Here is an 18,627-nt window from a genome sequence, read left to right on the forward strand (position 1 = left end):
GACAATCCCTGTTATAAAGAAGCTCACATTTGAATGGGAGGAGAAAACATGCAAGGACAATTTCAGTGCCAGCCAAATGGAAAGGCTTTATGGTCTTTGGATTGTTCTCCTCCTTAATGTCATTTGCACAGATACAATCATTTACATTTCAGATGCTGACCATTTGACAAGGTCAAGGACTTTGGTGATAAGAATATGCATTCGTAAGTATATGCATATATATTCACATATATGCACACATTATATATGTATATATGTGTGTGCATGTATATGTGTGGACATACATGTAGGTAATTTCCCCCCCTGTACTTTCAATAGCTAAGGCTGGAAGACCCGCAGAAGCAGTAACCGAGCTTCATCTCCACAGGTTTTGCTTTCCAGGATGATGGCTATGGGGGATGGGCTGAAAGCAGGACTAGTGTCTGGGTCTGTGGGCTGCTGTCACTCTCAGGGAGATTGGGCTTCCCTGCCCTTTGGTGGCAGTTAGTCAGCAACTGGAGTTTGTGGTAGTGAAGATAGTGATGCCCTTCTCCACAGGACTTTTCCCCCTTAATGATGACCACAGGGCCTAGACTGATGGTCTGAAGGGTACCGTTATTTCCAAAGTGCTTATCTTCAGAGTCCTGGGCTATCTCTGTTGGGGACTGAGGAGTGGTTATGGTAAAAGTAGGAGTGGTTTGCCTTCCTGGCATATGCCATCTCCTATCTCCCCTTTAGGGCATCTGGTGGCTTCGTATTGGTTGTCTTGCCTATCTTCTAAGTAGCAGATATCACATAGGGCAGCAGTTATGAGATGGAAAAAATCCAAGGGAAAGCCCAATAATTCAGAAGGAACAATAGCCCAAACTAGAGATTCATAATGGCAATAATGGTCTTAGACATCTATGTGAATGGAGCAGAATATAGGAAAAAACAAATCTAAGAATTTACCATACCAATGTAAGTTCTACCTAATCGGCATCACTGAGACATGGTATACTACAGGTCATTAATGAAATACGTCAGCAGAAAAATTTGTCTTCCTCAAAAGGAGCAAATTAGCTCAAAGTACAAATGAATATGGGGAAGATCTATCCATGAAGAAATTTATGAACTGGGATGTGTATGGAATGATGAGAATATTTGAATGAGGGTCAACGGACAGAGGAATGGAATTGATTTTATGATGGGAGCATTGTATACAGGAAGCAAATCACTAACTTGGCCAAAGGCACAATGCAAAAAAATACAATGAAATAGTGAGAAGGACTCCCAATTTTCAAGGCATCTGCTTGAGCCCTCACTGCTGATAAAGGCTTGCTTTGCATCAGTGATAAGTCATTGTGCAAAAGGCAGAAAATCAATATAATAAAATTCATAGATAGAGAGAAAATGGCAATAATAATAACTTTCATATAACTCTATCATGTGCTATATGTTTTACAGTGTTATCTCATTTTATTCTCACAGTCATCCTGGGAGGTGGACACTATGTTTTTTTCCCATTTTATGGTTTAGGAAGCTGAGGCAAACAGAGGTTAAGTAATTTACCCAGAGTCGCAGAGCTAGTAAGTGTCTGCAGTTTAGATTTGAACTCAGGCCCTCCTCACTTCAGATCTGGTGCTCTGTCCACTGTATCACCGAGTTGAGGCACAACCTAGGTTATGACATAGGAGATCTTACATAGTTCAAGGCATGGGAGAAAAAGAAATCCGCACAGAGATGCCGGGTTAGGTGGCAGAGACGTGAGAAAATGAAGTCGGTATAAGCATATCATTGCAATAAATGTAAGCAAGATATTTCATGTAAATCATTTAAAGCAAGAGAAGGGAGGTAACATTCATTACCGTGGTAGGTTTGAGGTCTGTCTTGAGGAAAAAAATACTATTAAATTTGTTTTCATTTGTCCCAGTGAATAGAAGATAAATGTGTGAAAGTTAAAGGGAGGCATTGAAACTTGATGTTAAGTCAAAAGAAAGCAAATGCTAACCACGCAAGTTCTCCAGAAGTAGAACTGCCTTGTGAAGTGCCACGTGTCTCCTTCTCTGGAGGTCTTCAAGTCAAGGCTGGAGGACCACTTGTCAGGGAGGTCATGGAGAGGATTCTTGCTCAAGGATGATTTAGACTACATGTCTTCTTCCAGCTGAGATGGTGCCCCTCCGGGAAGCCCTTTGTCAACATTGCAGATGACATTCTTCTGCTAACTTCCTTTGTTTTTTGTTGGAGATGTGTTGACATGTTGGAGATTTGTGTGGATTTATTCTATATCCCATTATTTTGCCAAAGTGACTTGTTATCTTGAATAATTTTTGTTTTGGAGTTCTCTTGAGCTGTCTAAAGATCATTTGCAAATAGGGAAATTCTGCTTCATTCTTTGGGATTCTTCTTCTTTTTTGTTCTTGTCTCATGGCTATCCTCGATACTTGTAAATTTAGGGCAAATAGTAATTGTGAGGATGGACACTTTGCTGTGCCCCAGGCATTACTGTGAAGGCTTCTAATGTGCCACCATTACATATAATATTATATTTTGATTACAACTCGCACTTTGAAAGAAAACGTTCTCCCTTTCCATATTTCAATGTTTTTAAAAATCCATCATTAATGTTAAAAAGTCTTGACACAAGATCTCATTTTACGGTTTTAAATGTAAATGTGATTTTTAAAATAGTTATCGTTTTTCTAATACCGTGATCTCCTTATGTTCCTTATGTACCTTCATTGGAGATAATTTTTTGTGATTTTGCTGCACTGTTATGCAGCTGTTTAATAATTTTCTCTTTTAAACATAAATAGCATTATGCTTAATAAATAATCCTGTTTAATAATTTTCTATGAAGGGTCATTAAAGATGTTGGATTGTACTTTTCTATTTTTGCCTTTTCTTTGTAAGAATTAAAAATCATCCTTCATATTTGCCTCTGAGAGAAAAGTAGGTAGCATGTTATCTTCATTGTCGAAAACATATACAGTATATTTCTATGTATTTCTACATAGCAGAAAATTGTTATTTTTCAAATGTTTCCCTGAATTCACTTGTAAATCAGATGGCCTCACAGATTGCTTCCAGCTAGATCTGTGACTCCATGCATTACATAAATGATTACCCGGACTTCCTCTAGGAATGTTTTAAATGAAAGGTCATTAACAACCTGTTGAATGTCTTCCCATGAAATTTGTTTATTTAGGTTCTCTGTCTTCTGTTGTCAATTCATTTTCAATGTATATCTTTTACAAATAATTTATATTTTAAAATTTCTTTTGTATTGACTTACAGATACACATACTAGCCTGTCTATCATTTTAAGAAATATTTTTCACATGTATTGCATGTTGTTTTCTCATATTGGCAATGGAATTTTCTTGTTTCCATTTTCATTATATTTGCTATTTAAAAATCAGTATTTTTGGAAATTTGGACTGAATATATTACTAAAATATAGTTGTTGTATTATTTTTCATTATAAAGTTTTTAGTAAGCCCCCTAATTCCTAAATGGTCTTGAATCTATACCCAATCTCTCCTTGGCTGACACAGTCACTGGAAATTCCAATGATGCTGTTGGGGGTGCTGACAGGGAGATGCGAAGTCCATTAGATCTCCAAAATTCACATGGACCTTCTCCACCTAACATGAGATGGAAGGATCCTAGGTCTGAAGTCAAGGAGGTCTCTACCTCTCCACCACAGCATCACCTCTTTCCTGTCATTTCTTTTCAGAGACAGCTCTGGTTTCTGTTGGCCATTGGATACTCACTTTACTTCAAATCTCCCCTCAGACCTGAACTGGATTCATAATTTATAGACCATTTCTAGAGTATGACAAGTTTCTTCAACCAATTTCAGCACTCTTTCTGTACAAATGCCTTTTGCTTCATCCAGTGACTCATCAGAAATATCAAAAGTGATCAAATCCCAGTTGGAGTGCCTTTTACTGAATAGAAATGCAGTTACACCTGGTTAAGGTACTAGGGCATAGCTTTTGATTTCTTACTTGAGATGATGGGGGAGGTAATTTGATTGATTTATATAGTCAGTGACCACGCTTACTTTTAGATATTAAATACTTCCACCTACGCAAGGCCTGTTCTTATGCCCTTGCTGTTGGGGCACTTTCCTGAAATGACCTTGTATGTGCTTTGTGTATATTTTATATCTGCTTACATATGTAGCTTCCCTGGACAGTAACAGGCTGCCTAAGGCAGGGGCTGCCTCTCATTGTATTTACTTCTGCAGCACCAAGGCTAAAGTTAAATTTAATAAATATTTGTTGGTTGGGTGATAGATAATCTCATAGTTCATTCTCCTTGAGGTATTTTTATTATTTCCGTTCATTCTGAGAATTATTTGTATTAATTTCTTATCCATTTTATTTTGTCTTGAAAAACCAGGTAGACTTGCTTTCACTCTCATTTCTGATACTGTGTCACTGTAGATAATAATGTAAGCTCTTTGAGGGCAGGGACTATTTCACTTTCCTCTTCTTATCCCCAAGCTTAGCACAGTGTTTGGTATGTAGAAGGCACTCAGTAAATTCTTATTGGTTGATTGATTTAACCACTCTGTGCTGGAGGCAGCCCCTAGGACTATCTACTTGTAGTCTTAGATGGATTGCAACTCCTTTGTTGGAAATGATCTTCCATACCAGAAGTTCCCTACCCTGATGAAGTCATATGACTTTCATAATTTCGTACTGTGACTTCCCATACTATGGAGACGGGCTCCCTCGGAGTCTCTCACGTTGTCATTTTCCTAGAAGTCTAACTACATTTATTTTAGAAGTTCTTGATGAGGGTCCCCCTAAAAGACACAATGAAGATACTAATATTTGATTTCTAATATTCATTAAAAATCAATAACACTCACTTGACCCTGATTATTCTCAATTCCCTTCCACCTGTTCCCCTTCTTTTTGTGCCTTTTTGGGTGGCTAAACAAGAATGCTATGGATGAAATCATAAAACACTAGAACTCAAAGGGACCTTAGTGGTCTATTACTACCTTATGTTCTCTGAATATTTGCAGTCAGCTTTTGTATGAGCAATGGTCCCCCTACCTTGTAAATCTCAGCTGGAACAGAATCAGCACCAGGTGCTTTACCACATGAAAGGAGCGTAATGACCCTCAAAACCTCTTCTTCAGTTGGAAGTTCAGCTAAGGAGGGATTGATTGAGGTCAATGACCTCAGCATTGATTGATGATGGTCTGTTGAGAATACTATGGAAGTGTTGAACCCATCTCTCTAGGATCATGCCCTTATCACTAATCAATGTGGCTCCATCAACACTAAATAGTTGTGATGCACCATAGGATTTTGGTCCACAAATAGCTTTCAGGGAATCATGAAATCTCTTTGGATTGTTACTATCAGAATAAAACTGAATTTCATCTGCCTTCTTGCTGAACCAGGAATCTTACATCTCTCTAAGCTTTGCTTGTACTTTATTTTTGATGGAAATAAATGTTGCTTTTTTAGAGACAGATGATCTATCCTGCTGGTAAATCCTGTGGAGTTCTCATTTTTCATTTAGCAATTTCTGGATTTCACCATCATTTTCACCAAGCCAGTCTTGGTGTTTTCAAGTGCTATGACCCAGATGAGCAAAACCTATGTCAGTTTCATGGTGCTCCCCTTCTTTACAGCCATTCCAGAAAAATGTACATCCAGCTCCAACTTCAGTACGCTGGCCTTCATTTGCCAGCCTCAATTCACTCAGGGCTGCTATTTGGATGTGATTCCTGTTGAGTTCTCTTGTAACAAGAGCAGTTCATCTTTCAGGTCTACTGGATTTTGTGTTGTCCAGAGTGTGCACACGTTCCATGTGCTGATGGTGAGTGGAATCATTTTTTGCAGATGTTTTTGTACATTTTGTACACTTTTTTTTTGGCATTTTGACTGTATAGTGGAATTCCCCACCTGCCACAGGATAGTTCATCCACCTCTAAGAAGGCAGCATTTAATTCCATCAGTAGCAAAGTACAAGCAAAGCTTAGAGAGATGCAGGTTGCCTGAAGAAGTTCATCAATATTGTATGTCAATTTCATGATGGCATGTTTGCCCGGGTTCTGGATAGTGGACAATGCTCTCATGCCTTCCCTGTCACTGATGGACAGAAACAGGGCTGTGTGCTTGCTTTCATGCTTTTTAGTATGATGTTTTCAGTCATGTTGCCAAATGCTTTTAGTGAGGATAAGCAAGGCATCAAGGTCAGCTACCATACTGATGATAAATTCTTCAATTTGAAAAGGCTACAAGCCAAGACCAAAGTGGAGGAAGTGCTGGTGCATGATTTTCTGTTTGCAGATGATTGTGCACTCAATGCAGCCTCTGAAGCTGAGATGAAACAAAGTATGGATCAATTCTCTGCTGCCTGTGCTAACTTTGAAGTAATAATCACCACCAAGAAAACACAGGTGCTCCATCAGCCACCACCACACCATCCATACATGGAACCATCAATTACAACAAATGAAGAAGTTTTGAATGCTGTGTTCACTTACCTTGGTAGTGCACTTTCCAGGGAGGTACACATTGACAATGAGGTTGATGCACACATTGCCAGAGCTAGTTCAGTGTTTGGGAGGCTCCAAAGAAAAGTTTGGGAGAGAAGAGGTATTAGACTGACTACCAAAATGAAGATCTACAGAGCTGTTGTACTGACCTCATTGTTGTATGCCCGTGAAACATGGACAGTCTACCACCACCATGCCAGGAAACTGAATGGCTTCCATTTGAACTGTCTCGAGAAGATTCTGAGGATCACCTGGCAGGATAAGGTACCAGACATTGAGGTCCTTGCTTGAACTACACTGACAAGCATTCAAACTATGCTTCAAAGAGCTCAACTCTGATGGTCTGGCCTCGTTGTTTGAATGCAAAATGTACACTTGTCAAAAAGACTATTTTATGGAGAACTCACATGGGGCAGGAGATCATATGGTGGTCAGAAAAAGTGATGCAAGGACACTCTCAAGAACTTTGGGTTTGATTGTGGGACATGGGAGACACTGGCACAGGACTGCTCAGCATGGCATGCCCGCATCAGAAAAGGTGCTATGTTCTATGAGCAAAACAGAATTGAAACAGCACAAAGGAAATGTAGAATACCCAAATTTGGAGTAACCACCCCAAATGTTCACACAGACTATCTGTGCCCAATCTGTAGTAGAATATTCCGAGCTTGTATTGGTCTGATTAGCCACGGTCATACACACTGAAACTTGATTTTATCACGGTGATATCATTTTGGTCCTCTTCGAAGATGAAGGACAACAACTAATCAACCATATTCTCTGAAAGTCTTTACCCAATAAGTGGTGTCCTTACTCTTTTTTATGTCATGGATCCCTTTGGCTACAGTGTGGTGAAGCCTATGGACCTCTTATCAAAATCATGTTTGGAGAAGCACAAGATAAAATGCATATGATGTTCAAAAGAAACTGATTATACTGAAATATAATTATCTGGATCAGGGGAATAGATTGGGTTGGATCAGTGGAATAGATTACATACGAAAGACATAGTAGTAAATGATGCTAGTAACCTAGTATTTGACTAACCCAAAGACCCCAGCTTCTGGGATAATTACTAACTATTTGAGAAAAACTTGAAAACAATAAGACACAAAGTAGGTATAGACCAACATATTACACCATATCCCAAGATCAGTTCAAAATGAGTACATTATTTAGACATGAAGGGTGATAGCCTAAGCAAGAAATAGTTTATCTGTCACATTTATTGAGAAGGGAAGAAATTTTGACCAAACTAGAGATAGAGAGCATTGTGAAATGTAAAATCGATAATTTTGTTTATATGAAATTAGAAAGGGTTTGGACAAACAAAACCAGTGTAACCCAGATTAGAAGGAAAACAAAGCTGGGAAACACTTTTTTTTCTCTCAGTCAATAACAAGCATTTAATAAGTTCCTGCCATGTGCCAAGCACCATGCTACATGATGCAGATAGTAAGACAAAAGGGAGACAGTTCCTGTCCTCCAAGGGCTTCTACTCTACTGGGAAGGTCTGGACTTGGCAGGGAAAAGGTGATTGCCGGTATGTCTCTTCACAAGGGGGAGTGGCTGCTGGGACAAATGTTGGATCATGGTGGCCATGGTGAGAAAGAACTTTTTATAGCTCTCGCCCTCCCAACCTAGAACTTATTGTCACCTGGCATCTAGCCACCAGATGGGGATATTGTAGACATAGTTGTGGAAGAATACAGCCAGAGTGAATGGCTTCAGTCTTTAGGGGTCTGAGCTGGGTCACATGGTGTAGGTGCCATCCTGCAGAGATGACCATAAGGTTAGCCTTTTGGAGTTAGTGAAGGGCATTCTTAACAGTCTGACAGTCATAATGTGCTGAATACCAGGGCTGATTCAGCATGCTGGCCTTCTCAGAGTAAGAGGTGTTCCCTGTGAATAGATCCCTCCCAGCTGGAAGAGGGAGATTACATGGCAGGGCATTGTAAGCTATGTCTGCTGTCCCACTCCGAGCTTCTGGGGGGACAGAGACAGGCTCATAGGCATATCTGGAGGCCATTGTTGGTCTTGGGATCATGGTTGGGAGAAGTGTGGAGCCTGAATACCTAAGGCTTGGTTTGAAGGTGAAACTAGACTGAGTTCCAGGTAGATGGCTTCCTCAGAGGCATCTTCTTCAGCTAAACCTGTGCTTTCAGATGCAGTCAAATCTTTTCTCCCAATGCGGTCTCCTCCACCCACAGTCTTCTGTAGGTGCAGGGCAGCCAGCACTGTGGTGGGCTGGGGCACTGGCTTGGGATATCCAGGAGTGATAGATCGATCTGGAAAAAAAGGACTGTGCACCATGGCTGGTAACTATGTAGATTCCCCACCTTCCCTCCCCTCCCTCTCTTTGTTTGCCATTTCCTCTCTCTTTCCCCTTCTCCATATTGTCAAGTCCTTCCCTAGCTGCTCACACCCCTCCTGCTCTCCCTTCCTGTGGAACATTTTTTTTATAGCAAATGTCGCCAGTAAAATTCTCATTTCTCAAATATATGGAAAATTGAATTAAATTTAAAATAATACAAGTCATTCTACTATTGATAAATGGTCAAAGGATATGAACAGGCAGTTTTTGGATGAAGAAATCAAAACTATAGTCATATGAAAAATGGTCTAGGTCACTATTGATTAGAGAAATGCAAATTAAAGCAACTCTGAGGTACCACCTCACATCCATCAGATTGGGTAATATGAAAGAAAAGGAAAATGATAAATGTTGAAGGGGATGTGGGAAAATTGGGACACTAATGCAATGTTGGTGGAGTTGTGAACTGATTCAAACATTCTGGAGAGTAATTTGGAACTATGCCCAAAGGGCACTCAATCTATTTATACCCTTGGATCCAGAAATACCACTACTCGGTCTGTATCCCAAAGATATCAGAGATAAAGGAAAAAGACCCACGTATAGAAACATATTTATATCAGCTTTTTTGTGGTAGTCAAGAATTGGAAATTGAGGGGATGCCCATCAACTGAATAGTGGCTGAACAAGTTGTAGTATATGAGTGTGATGGAATACCATTTTGCTTTGAAAAAATGATGAGCAAGATAGTTTCAGAAAAACTTAGAAAGGCTTACATGAACTGAAGCAGAATCAGGAGAAGATCATACACAGTAACAGTAACATTGTGCAGTGATCTGCTATGAATAACTCAGGTCTGCTCAGCAACACAATAGTTCAAACGACTCATGATGGAAAATGCTACCCACGCCCAGAGGAAAGACTGATGGCGTCTGAATGCAGAGCAAGGATACCATTTTCACTTTCTCTATCTTTTTCATGTGCCTTTTCCCTTTTGGTCAATCTCTTCTTTCAGAAATGACTAATATGGAAATGTGTTCCACATAATTGCACGTATATAACCTATTTAAAATTCTTACCTTTTTAGGGAAGGGAGAAAGGGAAAAAATTTGGAACTCCAGATGAATAAAATGAATGTTAGAAATTGTTTTTATGTGTAATTGGAAAAAGCCAAAATACTATTAAAACAAAGTAAAAAAATAAGCAAAAAAATACAATTGTCAAAATATATTTTAAAAAGTTTACAGCCCCCCAGGCTAAGAAAACCTGCCCTAAAGTAATACCAGAAAGTGAACCACAGAGTACTAGAGGTATAAAACACCTCAGCTGTGTGGCCCAACACATACCACAACAAAATCCTTACTACTACATATGTCACATGTAGTCTGCTAGAGTGTGCTTGAAGACCAGTGAGGATGATCCTACCATATCTCAGGGCAGCCCATTTTACTATAAGAGAGATCTAAAAGAGAAATAGAGGATGCGGTCGATATAGTGCATGCCTGGGAGTCTTGGAGTCCTGGTTTCAAATCCTACCTAAGGCATTTACTGTGTAAACCTGGACAAATCAATTAACTTTCCCATGCCTTAGTTTCCTCATGTGTAAAATGGGAATAATGATAGGTTCTGTTACTTTACCAGGTTACTGTAAGGAGCAAATGAGGTGAACATATGCAAAGTGTTTTGAAAGCCTTGAAGTGCTACATAAATAGAAGCTTTTCTTCTTGATTAATTATTCAGAGATTTTTCTTATCATCAAACTTTGTAACTGCTGCCCTTTGCTCTTAAACAACTTAGCCCCAGGGAAAATAGTGATCAATTTAAAAAAAAGATTGCTGTTCAAATTGGAATTAATAGTACCAATTTCCATATTATTAATTTTTGTGAAATGCAAAACCACATCCCAGAATAACCATGTGCAAATGCAGTGGAACCCTAAAGGTATATGAGTGAGCCCAGAGGAAATGAGGCACCTGGTCTAGAGAAAACTGCGGTAAATGAGAGTGCCATATTCCACTACATTTTTGCTGGGTCCCTTCTTACTTCTTTGAAATTTTCTTCTATTCAAAACCCTCAACACCCCAACCTTACAGGTGAGTAAAATATCATATTAGTAGCAGTCATTAGAAATGACATAAGAAGGTGATCTCCTAGAATACATGTGGAATGGGAGGGGTTGAGATGGGGTTTATTACTCTTCCAAACTAATTATTTAATGTCATCGAATTCAAGAGCTTATCTTCATTTACTTTGTAAATTGAAATAACATTTGTAATATGCTTTGTACGAGTAAAAGTGATATACAAATATATTATTTGTATATTGAAGATATCTGCTATATTCCCATTCATTTTATCTTTATCTTCTGCACTGAATTCAAATAGAAATAGTGGTTAACAATCATCCTCATGTTCCCATCTTTTTTAACAGGGTAAGGTCCTGGGGCAAGTTCCTCTCCTGCTTCTATACTTTTATATTTAACATTCAGTGGTCCATTGCACAGGTAGATGAAATTCATGTAGCCAGAAAAAAAGGTATTAGGATGTAAGTTCATCCTTCATCAATTCCCTGAGAGTATCTTTAGCCGTACAATTCTAGTATCAGATGGGACAGTGGAGAAAACATGGAGCTCATTCAGTTCTTTCATGCTTATGATCTCCTCTCTAGATTATGACCGAACAAGTTGTGTTGTATGAACGCGATCCAATACTGTTGTGCTGTACAAAATGATGAAGGCAATAGCTTCAGAAAACCTTAAGCGGACTTGTATGAATTGATTGAGAAGAATTAAATGAACAAAACAAGAGGAACAATTTATACAGTGACAGCATTATTGTAAGGATAATCAACTCTGAAAGACTTAATCAGAAAGATCTGATTAATACAATGACTGACCACAATTACATAGGACTTTATGATGAAATAGGTTGCCCACCTCCAGACAGAGAGCTGACGAACTCTGTATGGTTTAAATCATATTTCCCCTGCCCCTTTTTCTGTCTCTTCTCCCCTCCCCTCCCTTCCCCTCCCTTCTCCTCTCTCCTCCTCTGTCTCTCCTCCCTCTCCTTCCCCTCTGCCTCTGTCTCTGTCTCTCCCATATATCTAAATCAGGAATTTGTTTTCCACAAGTACACATATTTTAACTGGTTTTGTTTTGTTTTTCTTGCCTCCTCAGTAGGAAGAGGAGGAAGAGGAAGAGTCTAATGTAAAAAAAATGAATTTAAAAAGAGTTTCTTAAGTTTTTGTGGATTGAGTTGTCAGCATTGTTATCTCGTTTTTCCTCATCCTGTTCACCTTGTTTTTATTGATCAGTTTTATGAAAGGACGATTGTAAACAAATAATGCTCCATTTCTGATACAGCTTATTTGTTTATATCTCAAAAATATTTAGAAATCTGTACTTTTGTGTAGGAATTTATTTTTTGTTAGTTTTTGAAAAGTACAAAGCTTCTGGTATGAATCCCTAGCTAGGCTGTGAGTATTCACTAGTTGCCAACTTTTGCATTTTTGAGTTTCTATTATTCTTTTCATGATCTGTATGGATCCTGCTTCTGTGATTACTAGTGGTGATGCCTCAGTCTTGTGTTAGGATGGGGGAGATGTCATTTGAATAAATCAATGATAACATCTCATCCCATTTCAAGTGCAAAGATTTTAAGCTCTGGAACTCTAACCAGGAGAGAATACTTTGCTGCTGGATCAGTCAATCTTAGGCTTTAGATTAAGTGTAAAAAATGTCCTTGATTTATGGAATGATGTTGTACAGGAAATAACAGATTGGCTTAAGAAACCAGGAACTGGTTCAGAACCCAAAGGACTCAGGCATCTGCCAACCAGGAGGAGATCTGAGTAAATTGCAAGTCCAGAGAGCAAACTCCGGAATTTTCCTGAGAAACACTTGTGGCAGAGGAATCAGTGATAGATAGAGAATGTCTCTGCCTTAACCTCCTCCCACTTCCCTTTTGGTCAGAAAGGGTTCTCATGAACTTGGAAGGTCCTAGAGGATTTTATCATTTTCTCTTTTCCTTTAATGTCCAAGACTAAAGAGGAGTGTTGGTGTGTGACTTTTTGTTCACAGATGATTGTACACGTAGCGCAGCTTTCTGAGGCTGTGATACAATAGAGTACAGTTCAGTTCTCTGCTGCTTGTGCTAATTTTGGCCTGACAATACCAAGAAAGAACAAGTTCTTCACTAGCCAGCACCACACCTTGCATACATGGAACCACTGGTTACAGCAGATGGAGAAGTCTCGAATGCTGTGGATAAATCCATTTACCTTGGTAGTATACATTCAGGGATTTACACATGAGGTTGACACATGTATTGCCACAGCTAGCTCAGTGTTTAGGAGTCTCTGAAGGTAAGTGTGAGAGAGAAGAGACATTAGACTGCCTACCAAAATGAAGGTCTACAGAGCTGTCTTACTAACCTCATTGTTGTATGCCTATGAAACCTGGGCAATATATCTGTGCCGTTACAAGAAACTGAATTGCTTCCATTTGAATTGTCTTAGGAAGATTCTTAAGATCACCTGGTGTAATGGTGATTTAAATGGGAAGATCTTTCCTGTTCATTAATAGACCCATGTGACTTGCTTAGATCACATGGAAGCCTAAGTCACATGTAGTGGGTGGAGCTTGCTGAACTGGTGGAACAGGAAGGGTGGAGCAGAGCAGGAAGGAAGTTAGTGAGAGCAGTTAGAGTGGAGGAGAGAGGATATAGGCAGGCATAGCTAGTCCTGTGAGAGTTTGCTTGTGGGAAGGCCCCAGCAAGGTGGGGAAATGGAGACAACTTGGGAACGGTGTTGTCCCCTACAGTGCTAATGTGTATTGACTTCTTGGTTACTATGTTGTGTTTGGCTTTCTGGTGTCTGAATAAATGTTTTTCTTCTGCCTTCTGTATGGAGAGTCTGTTATCCTTTGCAATTCAGAACTGCATCAGCATGTTCATAGTCACCATCAGTGCTATGAATGTTGACTTGATACACATGGCAAGATATGGTATCAGACCCTGAGGTCCTTTCTCAAGCTGAATTGCCAAGCATTCAAACTCTGTCACAGAAAGTGATAACCACATTATTCAAATGCCAAATATACATTTACCTAAAAGATTATTTTATGGAGAACTCACACAAAACAAGCACTCACATGAAGGTCAGAAGTGATGCAAGAACACTCTCAAAGTCTCTCTGAAGAACTTTGGAATTGATTGTGAGACATGGGAGCCATTGGCACAGGACCATCTAGTGTAGCGTGCCTGCATCAAGGAAGGCATTGTACTCAATGAGCAAAGCAGAATTGTAGTAGCTCAAAAGTAATGGGAGATGTGAAAGTTTAGAGACATCTCTATCCAAATGTTCATATGGATTACTTGTGCTCAACCTGGGATAGAGCTTTCTGAGCTTTTATTGATCCGATCAGTCTGAGGTGGATACACTGTGCCTTGACCACAACATGTTGATGTCATCTGGATCCTGTTTGAGATTGAAGGACAACAACCAACTGATAATTTCCTTCTTCACCTTAGTGTTCTATTGATCAACTAGCAGCAGGGTCCGCATTTGTGGACAGAGACAGAATGGACAAGTTGAGGAAAGCAGAGTTCTATAAAGACCCAAACAAAAAAACTACTCCAGACCTAAGGGGGATATCTTAAAAACTCCAGTAGAAGAATTTCTAGCAGATGTGGATTTACCCTTTATCACATGTGATCTCCAAGCTTAAGCCTATTTTCTGCTGGACTCTGGACATACTGGTGGGCAAGTAAGTCAGACTTTTTGGGAGAAGGGAGAGGTTTTGTACCAATTATACCACTGCAGTAAATATTCATTCTTTAAAACTCATTGAGTCTGGCTAACTAATCAATATCCACTGAAAATCATGGGAGGAGCATACTGGTTGGGGTGGAAATAATTTGATTTGGAATCTAATGGCTGGGAATCAAATCCTGATGTTTCCCCTTAATGTCTATTTGGCCATGAGGAAGTCACTTCACATGTCAAGATATGAAATTTTGTAAAAATGAGGGAGATGGCTACATGACCTGTAAGGTCCCTTATAGCTGTAAGTCTTAGAAGGCTCTGACCCTAAACATCTAATGGCTGATGATACAAAGGGAACCACACAGAACTGATTGTTGTCCTCTAGGGACTTTTAATTTAAACCAGAGTTAATATAATGCATATTGAATGCACATGGAGCTCTACACACCAACCTCTAGGGCCATAAAGTGACTGGATAAATGCACTGATCCTAGACGGGAATGGACAAAACTTCCCCCCACCTGCAGTGTTCCAGTTCAGGTACAACCTCCTACAAGAGCCCTTTGATGATACCCTCCCCCCTGCTTCAAGTTGCTTTGTTTGGATTCTGTATGGACTTTCTGTCCACTTCTCCTTGGACATGATACCAACCCCCAATAAAATGTTCTTGAGGACAGGCACTCTCTTTTATATTTGTTTCCCCAGTGCCTGGCACATAGTAGGCATTTTACTAAATGCTTCCTGATTTGGATAAAATGTTGCTATCATGAATGAAGACATGCCATTTCCACAGGGGGCTTAAGTAGCAGAAGGGTTTGAGTGCTCTGTCTCAAATTTCAGAATCCACAATGTGGGATGGGGAGGGAGAACAGGAATGGGAACTGCCTTCCATTTCCCTTTCCACAGGAATGTCCCATTCATATCTCTGGGATTTTCAGAGGCAGGATATGCTTTATATGCCACTAGCTGTCCTTTACATGTGGGTTACCCTAAGGCCTCAAGTTCTCCATGGAGATTGGGGTGAACTCACCCACCAAAAATATTTTTAGATCCTTGCAGGCCGAGAACATGCCATCATATGTTCCAAGTGTCGCTGGGCTCGCCATGGGTAGCCAGCAAAAATTAAAGGGCTGTTAGAAAGAGCAGATCATTCTCTGGGAAGGCCTCCGTGTTTCTCACATCTCCCGGGTGAAAAGCAAATGCTGGCACCCTGGCTGGCTCCTCTTCAGCACCCATGTGGAATGATTTAATTCCATTAATACTGCTTGCCATGCTAAGACAACAGCACAGGGCATGTGAACCCAAGCTGGTCCCATCTGCATCCAGACCCCCATTTGTTTCCTATTGTTTTCCCTTGATTCTGATTCCCAATCTGTTTTCACTTTTATTTGTGGTCAGCCCCTACTTGTCTACACGAAAGCACACTTCAGAAGACAGCAGAGTGACTTCAGACAACTCTGACACTTTTAGGGTTCACTGGCTCCTGCGTCAGCTTTCCCAGGCCTGTTTGAAGGATGCCAGTTACATTCTGTGAAGGCAAAGGCATTGCTTTTTAGCCTTCTATGACTCCAACCCATCTAGTTAGGTGCTGGGCCAAAGCCTTGCCTTCACAGGCTCAGGGGCCAATGGTACCCCAGCCAAGTGCTGCTCCCTTAAACACTTGCATGCAATTCTCATTGACTGTAGTCGAGAGTTGCCTGGGTGTGGCCAGGACAGAATCTGGCTAGATTCACAAAACATGCTGGCTGTCATGGGGCATCTGGCCAAAGAGCATTGTTTACTATTTAGATGGATCTTCAACTGTTTCTGGAGGCCAAAAGAGATGAACTCACTGCTTCTGAATAACTAATTCATCAAAACAGACATGGAAGCTGGGATTGGGAATGGGAAGCCATTATCCGCATAGATGTTGAAGCCAAACTGTACTGCCCACTCCAGAGCAAGATGGCACCAACCACAGGGAGTAGGATCCCAAAGAAGAGAGGTGTGTGTGTGTGTGTGTGTGTGTGTTTATGTGTGTGTGTGTGTGTATGTTTATGTATGTGTGTGCTGCTGCATGTGGGTGCATGGCCAGACTGCTCCCTGTGCCCTGGGTCCTCTCAGAGCTCTGGTTGCCAGGGAGAGCTTTCATAATCAGGTCCTCAAGGACTCCACTCCAGCCAAGTCTTCATGCCTTCACAGCTTGAGATCTATCCTACAGCAGGTCAATGTGGTCTTGCCTTTTCTGTCCCTATGAAAAGAGCATGGCTTCCTTTGGGGTCCTTTGTAACAATGCTCCCACTATGCTTTGGAACACATTAAATGGTTCCATATGTGTTATCAGACTGTTGTAGTCAAGGCAATGAGGGAGGTGACTTGACTTTTAGCTCTGTCTCCCTTTGTGAGCCTTGCCTGAGAAGGCTCATGAGCAAAGCAGAAAAGTGAGAAGTGAACTAAAGGCAAGGCTCTTGGGAACCCACCTTCTGAGGGTCTAACTTCAGAGGCTGAGAGGTCCTGGAGGTATGCTTCCAAACCCTCCCACTCCTGAGAGATTGTGCTGATTGCATCAGTCTTGTGAACTCCTGGGTTGGAAACTCATTCCATTTATGCAAATTATAGTCCACCCAGCTCCATATCTCTGAACTTATGCTCTATGAGTGGGTAGATCAGTCCTAGGCATCTCCTTGAGGCACATTAGAGAGTAAATGAATTATCTAGAGGTCCCATAATCAGTATGTATCAGACAGAACTGGAAACCAGGTCTTTGGGACCTCAAAACTAGCACTATTCACTATTATGCTGGCAACTAAAGGAATCTTCTTGGTAACTTTTGGCAATAAGTAGACATGATATGACTATAAAATCCCAGAGAGGAAGGGGCCCTGAAAGCTTTTTGGATGCCATCCTGACTCCAGGGAGAGGCAGGCAAAACCTCCCTGGGGATCTGTTATGGTTTTTGCAATCTTCTTGGTGATCAATGGTTAACCAACACGTTCCCCCCCGCCCCCAGCTTCCTCTTCTCTACCTCACCCTGCAAGTGGAGAACACTATCTCCAAAGGCCCAGAGGACCTGACTCACAACACCCTCAGTCTTGGAAGAGGAAGTGCTCACTTCCCTTAGCTTTTCCTTTGTTTTCATTTTATGTTCTTTCAATCCTTATGGTTGATTTTCCAAACTCTCTACTATCCCAACTGGAGATCCTCACAATGGGGTGGTGGCTAGAGACCAGGACTTGGTGTCAGGAAGACCAGAGTTCGAATCCTAATCCAGACCTTCTTAGTTGTCTGATTCTTAGCCAGGTACATACTCTTCTGAGCCTCAGTTTCCTGATTTGTCAAATGAGGATAATAATAGCTCCTGTGTCTGACAGTTCTTGAAAAGATAATAATAATAATATAACACCTTGAATTTAAGTAGTACTTTAAAATTTGAAAAGTACTTTTACATGTTACCTTACTTAGTTTTCATAAAATACCTTGGGAGGTAAGTGCTTCTTCTTGTCCTTGCTTGACAAATGGAAAACTGAGGCACACAGACATGAAGCGATTTGCCCAAGGTCACACAGCTAGTAAGTGATTGAGGCTGGATTTGAATTCAGGTCTTCCTGACTTTGGTTCTGGAACTCTCTCCACTGTGGTGCCGTCTAGAATCAAACGAGATTACACATATAAAGTGCTTTGTGATTGTTCAAGTTGTGTTATCCAAAAGAATTATCAATATTTATGGTGATACTATGGCAGTATTTTTCAAAATGTATCAATTAAAATTGCTAATATTTAGCAATGCTGCTAGGTAGTGTGATGGGTAAGACTGGAACAGGAGTCAGAAAGACTTGAGTTCAAATCCTGTCTCAGATACTTACTGTGGACAAGTTACTTAGCCTCTCTTTGCCTCAGGTTCCCAATCTGTAAAATGGGGATCATAATAATACCTACCTCCCAGTGCTGTGAAGAGTAAATGAGATAATATTGGTAAAGTTCTTTGTAAACCTTAAATGTTGGCTACTACCATCATCATCATCATCGTCTGATTAATGTCTAGCCCTATTATATATCTTGGGCTCTGCAGGTCAGGTCTTAA

General features: G+C 40.4%; 1 protein-coding gene and 1 pseudogene across 1 annotated transcript in view; one reads left to right on the forward strand and one right to left on the reverse strand.

The window, feature by feature from the left end:
• Positions 1-18,627, forward strand: part of SUGCT (succinyl-CoA:glutarate-CoA transferase) — a 634,978-nt gene that overhangs the window by 569,582 nt on the left and 46,769 nt on the right. The window lies entirely within an intron of this gene.
• On the reverse strand, positions 7,991-10,008 carry LOC140531177 (SH2 domain-containing protein 6-like; annotated as a pseudogene).

Source organism: Notamacropus eugenii, chromosome 3 (assembly GCF_028372415.1).
Source record: "Notamacropus eugenii isolate mMacEug1 chromosome 3, mMacEug1.pri_v2, whole genome shotgun sequence".
Taxonomy (NCBI): domain Eukaryota; kingdom Metazoa; phylum Chordata; class Mammalia; order Diprotodontia; family Macropodidae; genus Notamacropus; species Notamacropus eugenii.